The sequence below is a fragment of the Hypanus sabinus genome, chromosome 27 (assembly GCF_030144855.1).
Source record: "Hypanus sabinus isolate sHypSab1 chromosome 27, sHypSab1.hap1, whole genome shotgun sequence".
Taxonomy (NCBI): domain Eukaryota; kingdom Metazoa; phylum Chordata; class Chondrichthyes; order Myliobatiformes; family Dasyatidae; genus Hypanus; species Hypanus sabinus.
In genome coordinates, this window is record NC_082732.1 from 44,646,468 (window position 1) to 44,663,793 (window position 17,326).

Consider the following 17,326-nt stretch of genomic DNA (forward strand, 5'->3'; position numbering starts at 1 on the left):
CCTCCACCATCAGACTTCTGAATGGACAATGAACCCATGGACTGTACCTCAAAATTTATTCTCTTTTACTGTACTACTTAGTTTATTATATATATACACACACACTCATGGGAGAGGGGGGGAGAGAGAAAGAGGGAGGGAGATGGATCTCGTTGATCTATGTAAGTGGTGAAGATCTTGTGCTCTGTAATTATAATAATGTGTGTGTGACTGTGTATCTGTGTGTCTAACTCTGTGTGTGTGTGTATGTGTTTATGTGTATGCCTGTGTGTCTCTGATATGTATATGTCTGTGTTTGACTCTGTGTGTGTGTGTGTGTGAGTGCACACGTGTGTATGTCTGTATATATATGTGTGTCTGTATGTGTGACTCAGTGTCTGTGTGTGTGTATGTGTGTGTGTGTGAGTGCACACGTGTGTATGTCTGTATATATATGTGTGTCTGTATGTGTGACTCAGTGTCTGTGTGTGTGTATGTGTGTGTGTGTGTGAGTGCACACGTGTGTATGTCTGTATATATATGTGTGTCTGTATGTGTGACTCAGTGTCTGTGTGTGTGTATGTATGTGTTTGTGTGTGTGTGCGCGTGTGTATGTCTGTATGTATGTGTGTGTTTGTATGTGTGACTCAGTGTCTGTGTGTGTATGTATGTGTGTGTGTTTGACTCTATGTGTGTAGATGTGTGTGTGTGTGTGTGCGTGTGTCTTTGACTGTGTATGTGTGTGGGGGGGGGGTGAACACGCAATAAATTAGCATTAATTGAGAATCAGTTATGGTGTATGGGTTTGGCACCACATCACCGGGTTCCAGCGAGTAGCTGGCATTTGCTTCCACTGGGCGATGTCTGAGCTGGTTGCCTGGCAACGGAGGCTGCAGCTAATAATCCCTGCCTGCTGCTGACATACTGATTACCGAGACATCGCAGATTCCTCACCAATATCTAAATCAAATAAAAACCCGAATGCAGCAGAGCGCCTCTCTTGGAGTGCATTCCTTGGATTTAACGATCTGGGAGCCAATGGCTTCAGGCGACATAGCAGCAAAGTAACACACTCAAAATGCTGAAGGAACTCAGCAGGTCAGGGAGCATCCATGGAAATTAGTGAACAGTCGAGACCCTCCATCAGGACTAGAAAGGAAGGAGGCGCAAGAATAAGAAGATGGGGGAGGGGGGAGGAGATCAAGCCGGAAAGTGAGAGGTGAGGTGAATCAGGAGGGACGGAGTAGTGAGAAGCTGGGAGGAGATGGGCGGTACAGGTAAAGGGTTGTGAAGAAAGCCTCTGGTAGGAGAGGAGAGTGGATCATGGAAGAAAGGGAAGAGGAGGGGAACCAGATGGAGGTGACAGGCAGGTGAGGAGAAGAGAAGAGATAAGAGTGCGGAATAGAAGATGTCTTTGTAGGGTCCTGTCGGTGTGCATCCCACAAAATGCTGGAGGAACTCAGCAAGTCAGGCAGCGTCTATGGAGGAGAATTAACAGTGAATTCATTTCCATAGACGTCGCCTGACCTACTGATTTCCTCCAGCATTTTGTGCGTGTGTCACTGCAGGTTTCCAGCATCCGCAAAACCTCTTGTGAAAAGCTAACATCTATGTCAGGACCACCAGACTCAAAAACAGTTACTTTCCCCAAGCAGTATGGCTGATCAACACCTCCACACCCCCAACCACCACTACTTTATCATTTCCCATCATATGTACGGACGCTCCTGTGCCGAACGTCACTTTATGGACATGCGATCAATCTATGTACATAAGCTATCTTATGCATTTCTATTTATTGCGGGGTCTTTTGTGCCGCATTGGATCCAGAGTAATAACTATTTCGTTCTCCTTTACACTTGTGACATTAAACAATGTTACAGACGCCCCAGGTCCGGGGTAGAGCAGCCCCCCGGCTGCACCGCGCTACCACACAAGCCGCTCAGACGGCAGACCTGACCCGAATGCTTTGGGGGTGGGGTTTGCTGCCTTGTTCCCTAGTTATTGGAGAGTTTTCGTCACGTGCTGCAATTTTTAGGGGATGCAAATGAATGTGGCATTTTCTCTGCTCCCCCCCGCCAGCTCTCGGTGGGAAGGGAGCGATGGTGCGAAGCGCCGGGGCCAGGGCGCAGGCTGAAGGTAAGGGCGACCCGCAGTCGTGCTAATGCGCGACCGGGGAACCGGTGCAGGACGGCGCTGCATCAGCCTCGCATCGCTGGGGTGCGGGGCTCAATCGTCTGTAGCTAGATTTCATGTTGGCAATTCGCTGGGATCAGGCAAATGGTCTTCCCCAGCGCTGTGGAGAGCGGGTTGTCACTGTTAACCTGCCGAGGCAGGATGTGCGGGCATTGCTGCAGGAACGGGGCGGATTGGAGGAGTGTGCCAATCGCACATCAAGAGGCAGCGCACTACAAACACGGGCTGTCTTTATTGTTATCGGCATGCCCCTGGTTCCCTTTTCATTCCGCCCACAAGGGCCAGAGTGCGGGGAATGGTCCCGTGCGGCAGGGAAGCAGTCGGCCTGGCATTCTTAGACTTAGACTGCTGGGGTTTCTCATTTGCAAAGAACTGCTTGTCTTCTGGGACCTCTGCGCTGTGCGTGTTTGAAATGATGTCTGGTAGACACAACATCTCCAGGACGGGTAAGTTCTGGAAAAGCTGTTGCTGTTCTCGAGCGTCTGTGTGCGAGCGAGGAGAAATACTTAGTATTGGAACCACTGAAATTAAATAACTTTGCTCAGGGATGATTGAATGGGAGTTGACTGACAGAAGACAAATATTTGCGATCTGTCTACTGGCATGTTCAAAGAGAATGCCAGTGGGCTCTGGGTTGATCTAAATAATACTAGCAATGACTTCTAATAATTTTATTTTCATGCTTATGTGTTTGGGATTGTTAGTGCCCTGACCATGCACCAGGGTATACAAGGAGTCATATTGTTTTATGCACACAAAATGCTGGAAGACCAGTCAGCATCTATGGAGGGAAATTTGTAAGTCACCCCTTCAGGCGGAGACCCTTCATCAGGATCTAGCTTGACCTCCTTTCCTCTCCCCCAACTTCTTTGGCCTTCTGCCCCCTTCCTTTCCAGTCCTGATTGAAGTTCTCCATTCCTCTCCATAGATGCTGCCTGGCCTGCTGAATTCCTCCAGCATTTTGTGTGTGTTGATCTGGATTTCCATCATCTGCAAAATCTCTGGTGTTTTTGTTATCAATCAGGATTAAAAGTTTTAATTTGAGGAAAAAAATGATGACTAGCTTCTTAGTATCATGGAAGATGGAAATGGGCCCTGGGGCTCACCTTGTTCATGCTGCTTGTCCCTTTAGTCTGGTGGCTGTTCGTTATGGTTGGTTAAAACCTGCAGTTTGTTTGCTGAATCACTGCTTCTCCCGAGATGTTCAACAAATCGGTGGATGCATATCAGAATCAGGTTTAATATCACTCGCTTGTGTCCTGAAATTCCACAAACTCGGAGAATTCCACAAACGCGGAGAATTCCACAAACTCAACAAGACCAGCCACGTAACCACTGTGGTTAGTAAGAGGTTGGGTAACGCTGGGGGATTGACTTGCACCATGACGTCACTGTCTACAAGGTACATGCCAGGATGGGATGGAATAATCACCACTTGCCCTCACGAACAGAGAGCCAACAATTCAAGGAGCCCCAACAAAAATGTTGGAGGAACCCAGCAGGTCAGTTGGCAACTGTGGAGGGAAATGAACTGATGACATTTTGAGCCAAGGCCCTTCACCAGGACATAAGACTTTCAGATGTATGAGCAGAATTAGACCATTCAGCCCATTGACTCTGCTTTGTCAGTCAATGCGGCTGCTTTATTTTTCCTCTCAACCCCATTCTCCTGCCTTTCCCCCATAACCTTTGACACCTTGACTAATCAAGAAACTGTCAACTTCCGCTATAAATATATGCAATGACTTGGTCTCTACAGTCATCTGTGGCAATGAATTCGACATTCTCCACCCTCTGGCTAAAGAAATTCCCCCTCATCTCTGTTCTAAATGGACGTCCCTCTATTCTGAGGCTGTGCTCTTCGGTCCAAGACTTTCCCACTATAGGAAACATCCTCTCCACTGAAGCAGGGTTTGTCCAGGATTTGAACCTTGGATCTTGCACACATCAGAGCAAATATGTCATTCAGAGAGGATTGTACCCTTGGTCCATTCCTGCCGCTCCCATCCCCCATCCCCCAACTGCCCTGGGTTGTCCATTTATGGTCAGCTTAGCATCGTCGAGAGAAATTCCAAAATTGGAATTGTCACATGTACCAAGGTACAGGGAAAGGTCTGTCTCGCTATCGGTTCATTCAGTCTGATCATTACACAGTGTATTGAAGTAGAATAAGGTCAAACAATAACAATATAGAATAAAGTGTAATAGCTACAGAGAAAGTGCAGAGGAGATAAACAAAGTAGGCATCATGATAGATTAGCGGTTAATATGACGCTGTTGTAACTCAGGGCATCTGAGTTCAGGGTTCATTCATGGTGTCTTCTGTAAGGAGTTTGTATATGCTCCCTGTGCAATGTCTGGGTTTCCTCCCACAGTTGAAAGCCATACTGGTTAGTAGGTTAATTGGTCATTGTAAATGATCCTGTGATTAGGCTAGGATTAAATTGGTGGGTTGCTGGGCGATGCATCTCATTGCACCAGAAGGGCCTGTCTGTGCTGTTTCTGTAAATAAATAAATCATAACAAGTTAGCTTGTGAGGTCAATAGTCCATCTTGTCATGCTAGGGAACCATTCAATAGTCGTAGAACAGTGGGGCAGAAGCTGTCCTCTAGTTTGCTGGTACGAGATTTCGGACTTGGACCCGCCCACTACAGGAAACATCCTCTTCACGTCATCTTTATCTCAGCCTTTGTTCTTGAGGAGTTTGGTGTCTAACTTTCTACTGGTTCTTTGGCTCAATTGCAGAGTTACCCAGTGACCTGTGAGAGAGTTCAGAGGCAAGGTCTATGCTTGATGTGCCGTTGCTATTCGCCACCATGCTCTGAGGGAACATTTTAATTCTCTCCTGCCTGACAAAAGGCATTTTGATAAACTTTATTAAATTCAGCACAAGTTCTTTAAAAATTTGTTATTCCTGCTTTTTATTTTGTCAGAGTCCAAATACTTTCCCTGAGGCTCTAGTAATGTGAATCACTGTTTTTATTGCAATACCTGGAATTCCAGAATTACTGGAGTTAATGATTATAAGCTGTGAGAAAAGGATCGCTTCCCTTCCAATAACACGAGGCCAGACACACAAGTGTTAAGTGTTTGCTGTGGAGTGGAATGAAAAGTGCATTACAGCATAGAGCTGAGAGCAGAAAAGGGCAGGTATTTACAGTGTGAACCAGTCTCAGAATAGGATAGAATATAAGGTGGAGAATCTGTGGAATTCATTGCCTCAGACGCCAGTGGAGTCTAAATCATTGGGTACATTTAGAGTAGAGGTTGATAGGTTCTTGGTCATTAAGGGTGTTAAAGGTCACAAGGAGAAGGTAACAGAATGAAGTTAATAAATTAGCCAACACACACAAAATGCTGGTGGAACACAGCAGGCCAGGCAGCATCTGTAACGAGAAGGACCTTCGTCAGAAGGGTCTCGGTCCGAAACGTCGACAGTGCTTCTCCTTGTAGGTGCTGCCTGGCCTGCTGTGTTCCACCAGCATTTTGTGTCTGTTGTTTGAATTTCCAGCATCTGCAGATTTCTTCGTGTTTGTTTAATAAATTATCCATGCTGGTTTGGCAGAGCAGACTCGTTGGGCCAAATGTCCTCATCCTGCTCCTCCATCTAATGGTCTTGAGACTTGATGAAGGATCTCACTGAAAATGTTGACAGTTCATTTCTCCCCACAGATGCTGCTCAACCTGCTGAGTTCCTCCAGCATTTACAGTGAAAGTTGATAGGTTCTTGATTAGTTAGGGTGTCAGAGGCAGGAGAATGGGTTTGAGAGGGGTAATAAATCAGCCACAGTCAAACTCAGAATTACCGGCACAGTTTGTGAAATTTGTTGTTATGCAGCAGAGCACATTGCCATATGTGATTTAAAAAATTATATATATAAACATTAAATAGTGCAGAAAGAAAGCTAAAAAAAGAAAAAAGAGAGTGAGGTAGTGTTCATGGATCCTTCAGAAATCTGATGGCAGAGAGGAAGAAGCTGTTCCTGGATCACTGAGTGTGTGCCTTCAGCTTCCTGTACCTCCTCCTGATGGTAGCAATGAGAAGAGGGAATGTCCTGGGTGTTGGGGGTCATAATGATGAACACCACCTTTTTCAGGCATTCCGTTTTGAAGAGGGCAGATATTCACGGTGATATCCCCCCAAGGTTTGTTTTACTGCTGTTGTTTCTTGGCCGAACTCAGCAACGAAGTGTTTAGGTGAGGAGAATGATTGTTCTGTCCCAGAAGTGCTCAACACTTCAGAGTTCAAGGCCCAGGACAATAAATGGCCCAAACGAGCAGCCCCAGTATTAACTATTCTGGGCCCAGCATATTGATGCAATTACAAAAAAGGCATGACAGTGGCTACATTTCATTAGGAGTTTGAGGAGAATTAGTATGTCAACAAAGACTCTTGAAAATTTCTACGGGACATGGAGACCATTCTAACTGGTTGCATCACTGTTTGGTATGGGGCGGGCACAGGATCGAAAGAAGCTGTAGAAATTTGTAAACCCAATCAGTTCCATCATGGGCACTGGCCTCACCAGCATTGAGGACACTTTCAAAAGGCGATACCTCAAAAAGGCGGCATCCATCATTAAGGACCCCCGTCACCCAGAACATGCCCTCTTCTCTTTGCTATCATCAGGGAGGAGGTACAGGAACCTGAAGACACATACTCAATGTTTCAAGAACAGCATTTTCTTCTCCACCATCAGATTTCTGAATGGACAATGAACACTACCTCATGATTTTTCAGTTTGCTCTTTCTGTATCATTGATTTTGATATATCACTGTTTTGCTGCTGCAACATAAGAAATTTCTTGACATTTGTCAGTCAAAAATAAAATGGAGGGTTATGAAGGTACGGAGGGTTAAGGGCTGAGTGCAGGTTGGTGGGACTAGGTGAGAGTAAGTGTTCGGCATGGACTAGAAGGGCCGAGATGGCCTGTTTCCGTGTTCTAGTTGTTATATGGTTACATGGTTATACAAGCAACAAATGTATTTTAAAAAAAACATAGTTCCTGCTGTTACAATCCCAGCTTATTTTCAGTTCACACATTTGTATATCAACTAGTTATGTATGCACTATGTAAATAAATAAAGCAAAATATACAAAACCGGTACGGTAGTGGCAATTCTAAAAAACAATACCAACATCATTAGAATACCACCAACCCTGTACCTTATACACAACATCAAAAATATTTTAAAAAACCATCTCATCTTGACGGAGAGGTATACTCACTTTGGCACACAGGTGCTTAACTTTCAAACATATGCAGGCTAGACTGTGAAACAAAATTTCTTCTATATTATGTATTGCATTGAACTGCTGCTGCTAAATTAACAAATTTCACATCACATGCCGGTGATAATAAACCAGATTCTGATCCTGAATTCTCCTTGCTCACGCTACGTGAACAGATATTACCACATTCACATTACTCTGTTACATTGACATTTGGTCATGAAATCAGAAAATGAGACAAAAATAAACCATCACAAAAGCTTTTATGATATATTGCCTTGTAGTTAAATTACTGGAAAGACTAAAGGCTGATTTATACTTGTGTGTCACATGGACGCCATAGGTGCCCCGTACCCTACGCCGTAGGATGATGTGCACCTCTCCAGAAAAGTTGCTGGTGCATCATGGTGACACAGACCACAACAACTGTGATTGGTCGGTTTGGTAGCATCGCATTTCCGGTTGCTTCTTCTCCGCCATGTCCGTAGGCTGTGCGTACAGCGATGCGAAATTGATAAACCAAATCGTCAAATCTACCTGCCGACATGGGAAAATGTTTGAAGTGCATTTCCCCGTCCATGCCTCTCACGAAGAAACTCAACAAAGTGGCATAGAAACCTCACCGCCAACTAGTGTTTTGGCGCACACCAACGCATGCTGGCTATGGCGTAGAGCGACGCAGAAGTGAAAATCAGGGCTATGGCGTAGGCTGTGGTGTAGCCCGTACGCCAAGTATAAATCAGCCTTAACCTACTCGGTGCACAAGAAACTTCGCACACCCACTCTATCCAGTGCCGATACCTGACTGGCAAAAATCTAAAGCATCCACATGTAAAGCGTGTCAAAGTACCAATATTCTAGATTTACAAACAAGTACAAATTAATTTATATGGATATTATAAAATATTAGTCACCTTTCCTCACCCTTTGACCAGTATCCCTGGGGGGGGGGAATAGCCCCCAGTAACTGATGTGCTTTCTAGAACATTGTATTTTTCCCTTCCACTCCACACATGCATAATCACGTCACTGTTTTCTCTTGAAGGTGCAGGGAGATAGTTTAGTGTTACCAGGGTGAATACACAAGTGACTTTTAACAATAACAAATCATATTCGATGGTCACCTGGTTACATATTAAACCTGATTCTGATTCTCTTGCTGGTTGCTGACTCCTTCCCTTACTTCCTTTCACAAGAGGTGGGATCTTCCAGCTTTCTCCTTCAATAGATGCACCTCACCGCTCCCCATGTCTCCAGCTGGCCCCTGTTGCAGGGGTAGGTGAGGTAAATGGCTCCTGCTGCAGGATTGTCCTGCTCAACCCTTCTCTAGCCTGATCGCAGAGAGACATCCGGATCCAAATGTATTTTCCAGCCTCTGAGGTCTAATGATCCCCTGGGTTCTCAACTCAGCTAGGCCGGTCTTTGAGGCCCTGTCATCGGTGGGTCCTTAGGGTCGAGGCCCGAGAGTCGAATCCCTGAGACCTGATGTCTGCAAGTGCAAGGGTGAAGAAGATGTGCTGTCCTGGGGTTGAAGGACTGCATGTGCGTGGGAAGGAGGGGAGAACAGGGCCTGCTTTGCTCTGATGCTGTTTTGTTGCTTGTTCTGTTCTGAATACTGTGAACATGTTATGTTGGAGCCAGAGTGAGTGGCAACACTTTGATGTACATGTGATAAATTTGTATCTTAATAAATTCTCCCAATAGATTGGTGAAAAATTATAATAAGCAGTTCCATATATCACTACTTGAATCACCCCTTTCTATTAGGAATCCCACAGCACACCACGATTCCTTCAACACAATCTCTCAAAATGTCCTCCATCCTCTATCAACCTCACACCCATTTTATTGCCTCAGGAGTCGCAGCACATCCCAACAGCAAACATGTTGTTCCACTGGACAAGGTAGACATGTTATGTTGGCACTGGAATGTGTGCTGACACCTGCAGGTTGTCCTCAGCACATCCTTGGATGTATTGTTTGTTAACACCACTCTCTTAAGTGTACAGGGGGTACGTTTTAAATCTGGGTGATTCACTCAGTCTGACCATCCTATGCTGTGCTCATAATCGGGCTGGGTCTGACTCATTCAATTAGTCCCTAATGGTTAACAACAGCCATGGTTCCTGTCATCCACGAGAGGGCACTTTGTTTGCTCATCACTGGCTGCATGCATCTTCCTTTAAGCGCTCGGTTTGTCTTGGGATATTTAAGGAATATATGGCAGTTCGAATTCATCAAGCACTCTACAACATTCCGACGTATAAACTTCACTGAAACACTGTCAATTTAAAAGAAGATGAGCGAATTGTTCAGTGCGAGCAAAACCACACAGTCGCCACTTCATTGGATATCACCCATAATTAATTAAGACTATTAGACATAGGAGCAGAATTAGGCCACTTGGCCCACCAAGACTGTTCTGCTATTTCATCCTGGCTGATCTAATCTTCCTTTCAGCCCCAATCTCTTCCTTCTCCCCGTATACCATTCATGCCCTGACCAATCAAAAATCTGTCAACCTCTGCCTTAAATATATTTATAAAGACTTGGCCTCCACAGCTGTCTGTAGCAAAGAATTCCACAGATTCATCTCTCCAGCTGAAGAAATTCCTCCTCCTCTCCATTCTAAAAGGACACCCTCTATTCTGAAACTGTCTCCTCTGGTCTTGGACTCTCCCACCAAAATAACATTCTTTCAACATCCACTCTATCAAGGCCTTTCACCATTCGATAGGTTTCAATGAGTTCACCCCCTCATTCTTCTGAATTCCAGTGTACACAGGCCCAGAGCCATCAAACACTCTTCACATGACAAGCCATTCAATCCTGGAATCATTTTCTTGAACATCCTTAGAACCCTCTCCAGTTTCAGCACAAGCATTCTGAGATAGGGGGCCCAAATCTGCTCACAATACTCCAAGTGAGGCCTCACCAGTGCTTTATAAAATCACAACATTACATCCTTGCTTTTATATTCTTGTCCTCTTGAAATGACTGCTAACGTCGCTTTTTCCTTCCTCTCCACAGACTCATCCTGCAAATTAACCTTTAGGGAAGTCCGCACAAGGACTCTCAAGTCCCTTTGCACCTCAGTTTTTGTTATTTTCTGTCCTTTTAGAAAATAGCCATTCCTTTCATTTCTTCTACCAAAGTACATGACCATACAATTCCTAACACTGTATTCCATCAGCCATTTCTTTGCCTATTCTTCTAATCTGCTTTGGTAGCCTCTCTTATTTGCTCAAAACTAACTACCTGTCCCTCCACCTATCTTCATATCGTCTGCAAACTTTGCAAAAAGCCATCAATTCCATCATTCAAATAATTAACATATAATGTAAAAAGAATTGGACCCAACACAGACCCTGTGGAACACCACTAGTCACCAGCAACCAGCCAGAACAGGCTCCCTTTATTCCCACTCTTCGCCTCCTGCCAATCAGTCACTGCTTTATCCATTCTAGAATCTTTCCTGTAATACCACGGGCTCGTAGCTTGTTAAGCACCCTCGTGTGGCTTCTGTTAAAGTTCTTCTGAAAATCCAAGTACACAACATAACCGATTCTCCTTTGTCTATCCTGCTTGCTATTTCTTCAAAGAATTCCAACCGATTTGTCAGGCAAGATTTTCCATTGAGAAAACCATGCTGACTAGGGCCTATTTTATCATATGCATAGAAGTACCCTGAGACCTCATGCTTAATAATCGACACCAACATCTTCCCAACCACTGAGGTCAGACTAACTGGCCTGTGGTTTCCTTTCTTCTGCTTCTCTCCCTTCATGAAGAGTGGAGTGATATTTGCAATTTTCCAGTCTTCCAGAACCATTCCAGAATCTAGTCATTCTTGAAAGATCATTACTAATGTCTAATCTCTTCAGCCACCTCATTCAGAACTCTGGGGTGTACACCGTCTGATCCAGGTGACTTATCAGCCTTTGGACCTTTCAGTTTCCCAAGAATCTTCTTTCTAATAAAGATAACATCACAAACTTCATGACCCCTGACACCTGGAGCTTCCACTATACTGCTGTTATCTTCCACAGTGGAGACTGATACAAAATACTTGTTCAGTTCATCCGCTATTTCATTGTCACCATTACGACCTCTCCAGTATCATTTTCCAGCAGTCCAGTATCTACTCTTGCCTCTCTTTTACACTTTATGTATCTAAAGAAACTTTTGATATCCTCTTTAATATTATTTGCTAGCTTCTTTCATATTCTATCTTCACCTTAATTACTTTTTAGTTGCCTTATGTTGGTTTTTAAAAGCTTCTGAATGCTTCCACTTCTCACTAACTTTTGCTCTATTAATTAAGCCCTCTCTTGGGCTTTTATGTTGACTTTGACTTTTTTTTAGCCATAGTTGTGTCATCTTTCCTTTAGAATATGTCTTCCTCTTTGGGATGCATATATCTTGTGCCTTCCAAATTGCTTCCAGAAATTCCAGCCATTGCTGCTCTGTCATCATCCCTGCCAGTGTTCTTTTCCAATCAGTTCTGGCCAACTCCTCTGTCATGCTTCTGTAATTCCTTTTACTTCACTGGAATACTGATATTTTAGCTTCTTCTCAAAGTTCATAGTGAATTTGATCCTATTATGGTCACTTGCATCTAAGGTGTTTTTTTTTACCTTAAGCCTTTGAATCATTGCACAACATACAATCCAGAATAGCTGATCCCTTGTGGGCTCAACTGTGAGCTGCTTTAAAAAGCTAACTCATAGGCACTCTAAAATTTCCCCCTCCTGGAATTAAGCACCAACCTGATTTTTCCAATCTACCTGCGTATTTTCATCATTCCTGCTGAAGGGTCTTGGCCTGAAACGTTGGCTACTCTTTTCTCACGGATGCTGCCTGATCTGCTGAGTTCTTCCAGCGTTGTGTACGTATTCTTTGATCCACAGCATCTGCAGTTGTATTTTTGTGTACCTGCACATTAAAGTGTCCCATGACTATTGCAACATTGCCCTTTTGACATGCATTTTCTACCCCCTGTTGTAATTTGTAGGCCACATCCCTACTACTGTTTGGGGATCTGTTTACAATTCCAATCAAGATCTTTTTACCCTTGCGGTTCCTCAGTTCTATCCATAATGATTCAACACCTTTCTACCTTTTGTCACCTTTCTAATGATTTGATTTCATTCTTTACCAACAGAGCAACACCACCCCCTCTGCCTTCCTGCTGGCCCTTTGTATACCACTGGACATTAAGCTCCCAGCTATAGTCTTTCATTCATGATTCCATGATGTCTGTAACATCACACGTGCTAATCTACAACTTACAATCTACAATCCAGTTCATCAACCTTATTCTGTATACTGCATGCTTTCAGATACAACATCTTCAATCCTTAATACGTCCTTTTTGATTTTTGATTGCACCATGCTCAACCTTTTGGTTCCTAACTTTGTCTGAGGTCTGACCAGCATTTGCCTTCATAACCTCTCCACTAACTGTTCTGGCACTCTGATTCTCTGTGCGACAGTAGAACGTACGTCATGGTACAATAGTGTCTGCTTTGTTATTCTGAACAATATTATTGCACATTGGTACATTATTATTGTGTGTATTATAATTCAGTACTTTATTATTAGTTAAGTCTGCACACTGTTAAGTGTGTTTTTAAATGTTGCTGCTGTAACCAAAGAATTTCCCACTCAGGATCAATAAAGTACTTCTTAGTATTGAAGTCATTATTATCATCCCCCAATGTTTCATTTAAGCACCTCACCTGTGGCTAAGGATATTTTAAATATCTCTTCAATTTCTGCACCTGCCTTTCATAGGGTATGAGGAAACACCTTGTCAGGTTTCAGGGGTTTATACACCCTAATTTGACTCAAGGCAGCAAACACCTCCTCAGCTCCCCTTCTGTAGTCTGTATAGGGTCCATGACCTCACTGCTGCCTCACATCTATAGACACTGTCCATCTCCTGAGGAAATACAAAAGATCCATTTAAGATCCTCCCATCTCTTTCAGCTCCAGGTATAGATTACCACACTGATCTTCCAGACGACCAATTTTGTCCCCTTGCTATCATTTTTCTCTTAATATATCTGCCAAAGCCCTTGGGATTCTCCTTCAGCTTGTCTGCTAGCGCCTACCTCATGCCTTCTTTCAGCCTTCCTGATTCCCTTCTTAAGTGTTCTCTTGCATTTAAACTAGAATTGCTGGGGGGTGGGAACCAAACTGAAGTGATGGAGGAAGGGACAGTTGACCCACAAATGGAGAAAGCTTGGAGACGCAAGAGGGCGGATAAGCAGGCGATAGAGGAGGGACGCGCTGAGACCGATGGTTTGAGATGTGTCTATTTTAATGCAAGAAGTATTATGAACAAAGTGGATGAGCTTGGAGCGTTGCTCAGCAATTGGGGTTATGATGTTGTGACCATGATAGAGACTTGGATGGTGCAGGGGCAGGCTACTTCAAATGCCAGGCTATAGATGTTTCAGAAAGGTCAGGGAGGGAGGCAAAAGAGGTGGGGACGTGGCACTGTTGATCAGAGATAGTGTCACAGCTGCAGAAAAGGAGGAAGTCATGGAGGGATTGTCTACGGAGTCTCTGTGGGTGGAAGTTAGAAACAGGAAGGGGTCAATAACTCTACTGGGTGTTTTTTTATAGACCACCCAATAGTAACAGGGACATTGAGGAGCAGATAGAGAGACAGATTCTGGAAAGAAGTAATAATAACAGGGTTGTTGTGGGAGATTTTAATTTCCCAAGTATTGATTGGCATCTCCCTAGAGTGAAAGGTTCAGATGGGGTGGAGTTTGTTAGGTGTGTACAGGAAGGTTTCTTGACACTATGTAGATAAGCCAATAAGAGGAGAGGCTGTACTTGATCTGGTATTGGGAAATGAACCTGGTCAGGTGTCGGGTCTCTCAGTGGAAGAGCTTTTTGGAGATAGTAATCACAATCCTATCTCCTTTACCATAGCATTGGAGAGGGATAGGAACAGACAAGTCAGGGATATGTTTAATTGGAGTAAGGGGAAATATGAGACTATCAGGCAGGAACTTGGAAGCTGAAATTGGAAAAAGACGTTCTCAGGGAAATGTATGGAAGACGTGGCAAATGTTCAGAGGATATTTACGTGGGGTTCTGCGTAGATACATTCCAATGAGACAGGGAAAGGATGGTAGGGTACAGGAACTGTGATGTACAAAGGTTTTTGTAAATCTAGACAAGAAGAAAAGAAGAGATTACACAAGGTTCAAAAAGCTTGGTAATGATAGAGATCTAGAAAAATATAAGGCTAGCAGGAAGGTGCTTAAGAATGAAATTAGGAGAGCCAGAAGGGGCCATGAGAAGGCCTTGGCAGACAGGATTAAGGAAAACCCCAAGGCATTCTACAAAAAACAAGAGAATAAGATGTGAGAGAATAGGACCAATGAAGTGTGACAGTGGAAAAGTGTGTATGGAACAGGAGGAGATAGCAGAGGTACTTAATGAATACTTTGCTTCAGTATTCACTACAGAGAAGGAACTTGGTGATTGTAGGGATGACTTACAGCAGACTGAAAAGCTTGAGCATGTAGATATTAAGGAAGAGGACGTTCTGAAAGTTTTGAAAAGCATCAAGTTGGATAAATCACCAGGACTGGATGAGATGTACCCCTGGCTACTATGGAAAGCAAGGGAGGAGATTGCTGAGCCTCTGACGATGATCTTTGCATCATCAATGAGAACGGGAGAGGTTCTGGAGGATTGGAGAGTTGCCGATGTTGTTTCCTTATTCAAGAAAGGGAGTAGAGATTGCCCAGAAAATTATAGACCAGTGAGTATTACTTCAGTGTTTGGTAAGTTGATGGAGAAGATCCTGAGAGGCAGGATTTATGAACATTTGGAGAGGCATAATATGATTAGGAATAGTCAGCATGGCTTTATCAAAGGCAGGTCGTACATTATGAGCCTGATTGAATTTTTTGAGGATGCGACTAAGCACGTTAATGAAGGTAGAGCAGTAAATGTAGTGTGTATGGATTTCAGCAAGGCATTTGATAAGGAACCCCATGCAAGGCTTATTGAGAAAGTAAGGAAGCATGGGATCCAAGGGGAAATTGCTTTGTGGATCCAGACCTGGCTTGCCCACAGAAGGCAAAGAGTGGTTGTAGACGGGTCATATTCTGTATGGAGGCCAGTGACCAGTGGTATGCCTCAGTGATCTGTTCTGGGACCCCTACTCTTCTTGATTTTTACAAATGATCAGGATGAGGAAGTTGATGGATGGGTTAGTAAATTTGCTGATGACACAAAGGTTGGGGGTGTTGTGGATAGTGTGGAGGGCTGTCAGAGGTTACAGTGGGACATTGATAGGATACAAAACTGGGTTGAGAAGTGGTAGATAGTGTTCAACCCCGATAAGTGTGAGGTGGTTCATTTTGGTAGGTCAAATATGATGACAGAATATAGCATTAATGGTAAGACTCTTGGCAGTGTGGAGGATCAGAGGGATCTTGGGATCGTATCCATAGGATACTCAAAGCTGTCATGGGATTGAGTTTAAGAGCCGAGAGGTAATGTTGCAGCTGTGTAGGACCCTGGTCAGACCCCACTTGGAGTACTGTGCTCAGTTCTGGTCGCCTCACTTAAGTAAGGACATGGAAGCCATAGAAAGGGCGCAGAGGAGATTTACAAGGATGTTGCCTGGATTGGGGAGCATACCTTATGAGAATAGGTTGAGTGAACTCGAATTTTTCTCCTTGGAGCGACGGAGGATGAGAGGTGACCTGATAGAGGTGTATAAGATGATGAGAGGTATTGATCATGTGGATAGTCAGAGTCTTTTTCCCAGGGCTGAAATGGCTAGCACGAGAGGGCATAATTTTAAGGTGTTTCGAAGTAGGTACAGAGGAGATGTCAGGGGTAAGTTTTTTACACAGAGAGTGGTGAGTGCGTGAAATGGGCTGCTGGCGATGGTGGTGGAGGCAGATATGATAGGGTCTTTTAAGAGACTCCTGGGTAGGTACGTGGTGCTTAGAAAAATAGAGGGTTATGGGTAACCTTGGGTAATTTCTAAGGTAAGGACATGTTCAGCACAGCTTTGTGGGCCAAAGGGCCTGTACTGTGCTGTAGATTTTCTATGTTTCTATGTCTTGTGCACTATAAGCACCTCGTTTGTTCCTATCTGCCTGGACTTGCTCTGCACCTCCTTATTTTTCTTAACCAAGGCCTCAATATCTCTCAAAAACCAAGGTTTCCAATACCTGTTATTCTTGCTTGTTATTCTGAGAGAAGCATGCATACTCTGTACCCTCAAAATTTCACTTTTAAACACTTCCTATTTATGAAGTATACCTTTGCCAGAAAGCAGACCAATGTAATCCACACTTGCCAGATCTTCTCTGATACCAACAAAATTGGGCTTTCTCCAATTCAGAATCCGAACCCAAGGGCCAGACTTACCCTTTTCCATAATTGCCTTTTTCATAATGGTATTATGATTACTAAATGCAAAATGTTCCAGTACATATATTTCTGTGTCCTCCTCTGTCTCATTTCCTAATAGGAGATCTCGTATTGCACTCTCTCTAGTTGGGACTTCACTGTATTGATTAAGAAAACTGTCCTGAAAACATTTGACAAATTTTTTCCCATCCAGCCCTTTTGCAAAATGGGATACCCAGTCAATATAAAGTATAAAATATAAAGTATGAGCAGAATTAGATCATTCGGCCCATCAAGTGTGCTCCACCATTTCATCACGAGTGGTCCAATTTTCTCCTCAGCACCAATCTCCTGTCTTCTCCTCATATCCCTTCATGCCCAGACCTATCAGGAATCTATCCTAAATATATATAAAGACTTGGCCTCCACAGCTGCCTGTAGCAAAGAATTCCACAGATTCACCACGCTCTGGCTAAAGAAATTTCTCTTCATCTCCATTCTAAAAAGAAGTCCCGCT

The 17,326-nt window shown here is 43.8% G+C and overlaps 1 long non-coding RNA gene across 3 annotated transcripts in view; it reads left to right on the top strand.

Moving 5' to 3' along the window:
* Nucleotides 1–2,010: 2,010 nt before the first annotated feature.
* Nucleotides 2,011–17,326, top strand: part of LOC132382287 (uncharacterized) — a 53,194-nt gene continuing 37,878 nt past the window's right edge. For all 3 annotated transcript variants that reach the window (XR_009508271.1, XR_009508272.1, XR_009508270.1), the window contains exon 1: nt 2,011–2,118. This is a non-coding gene — a long non-coding RNA (uncharacterized LOC132382287). The remainder of the gene's footprint in view (nt 2,119–17,326) is intronic.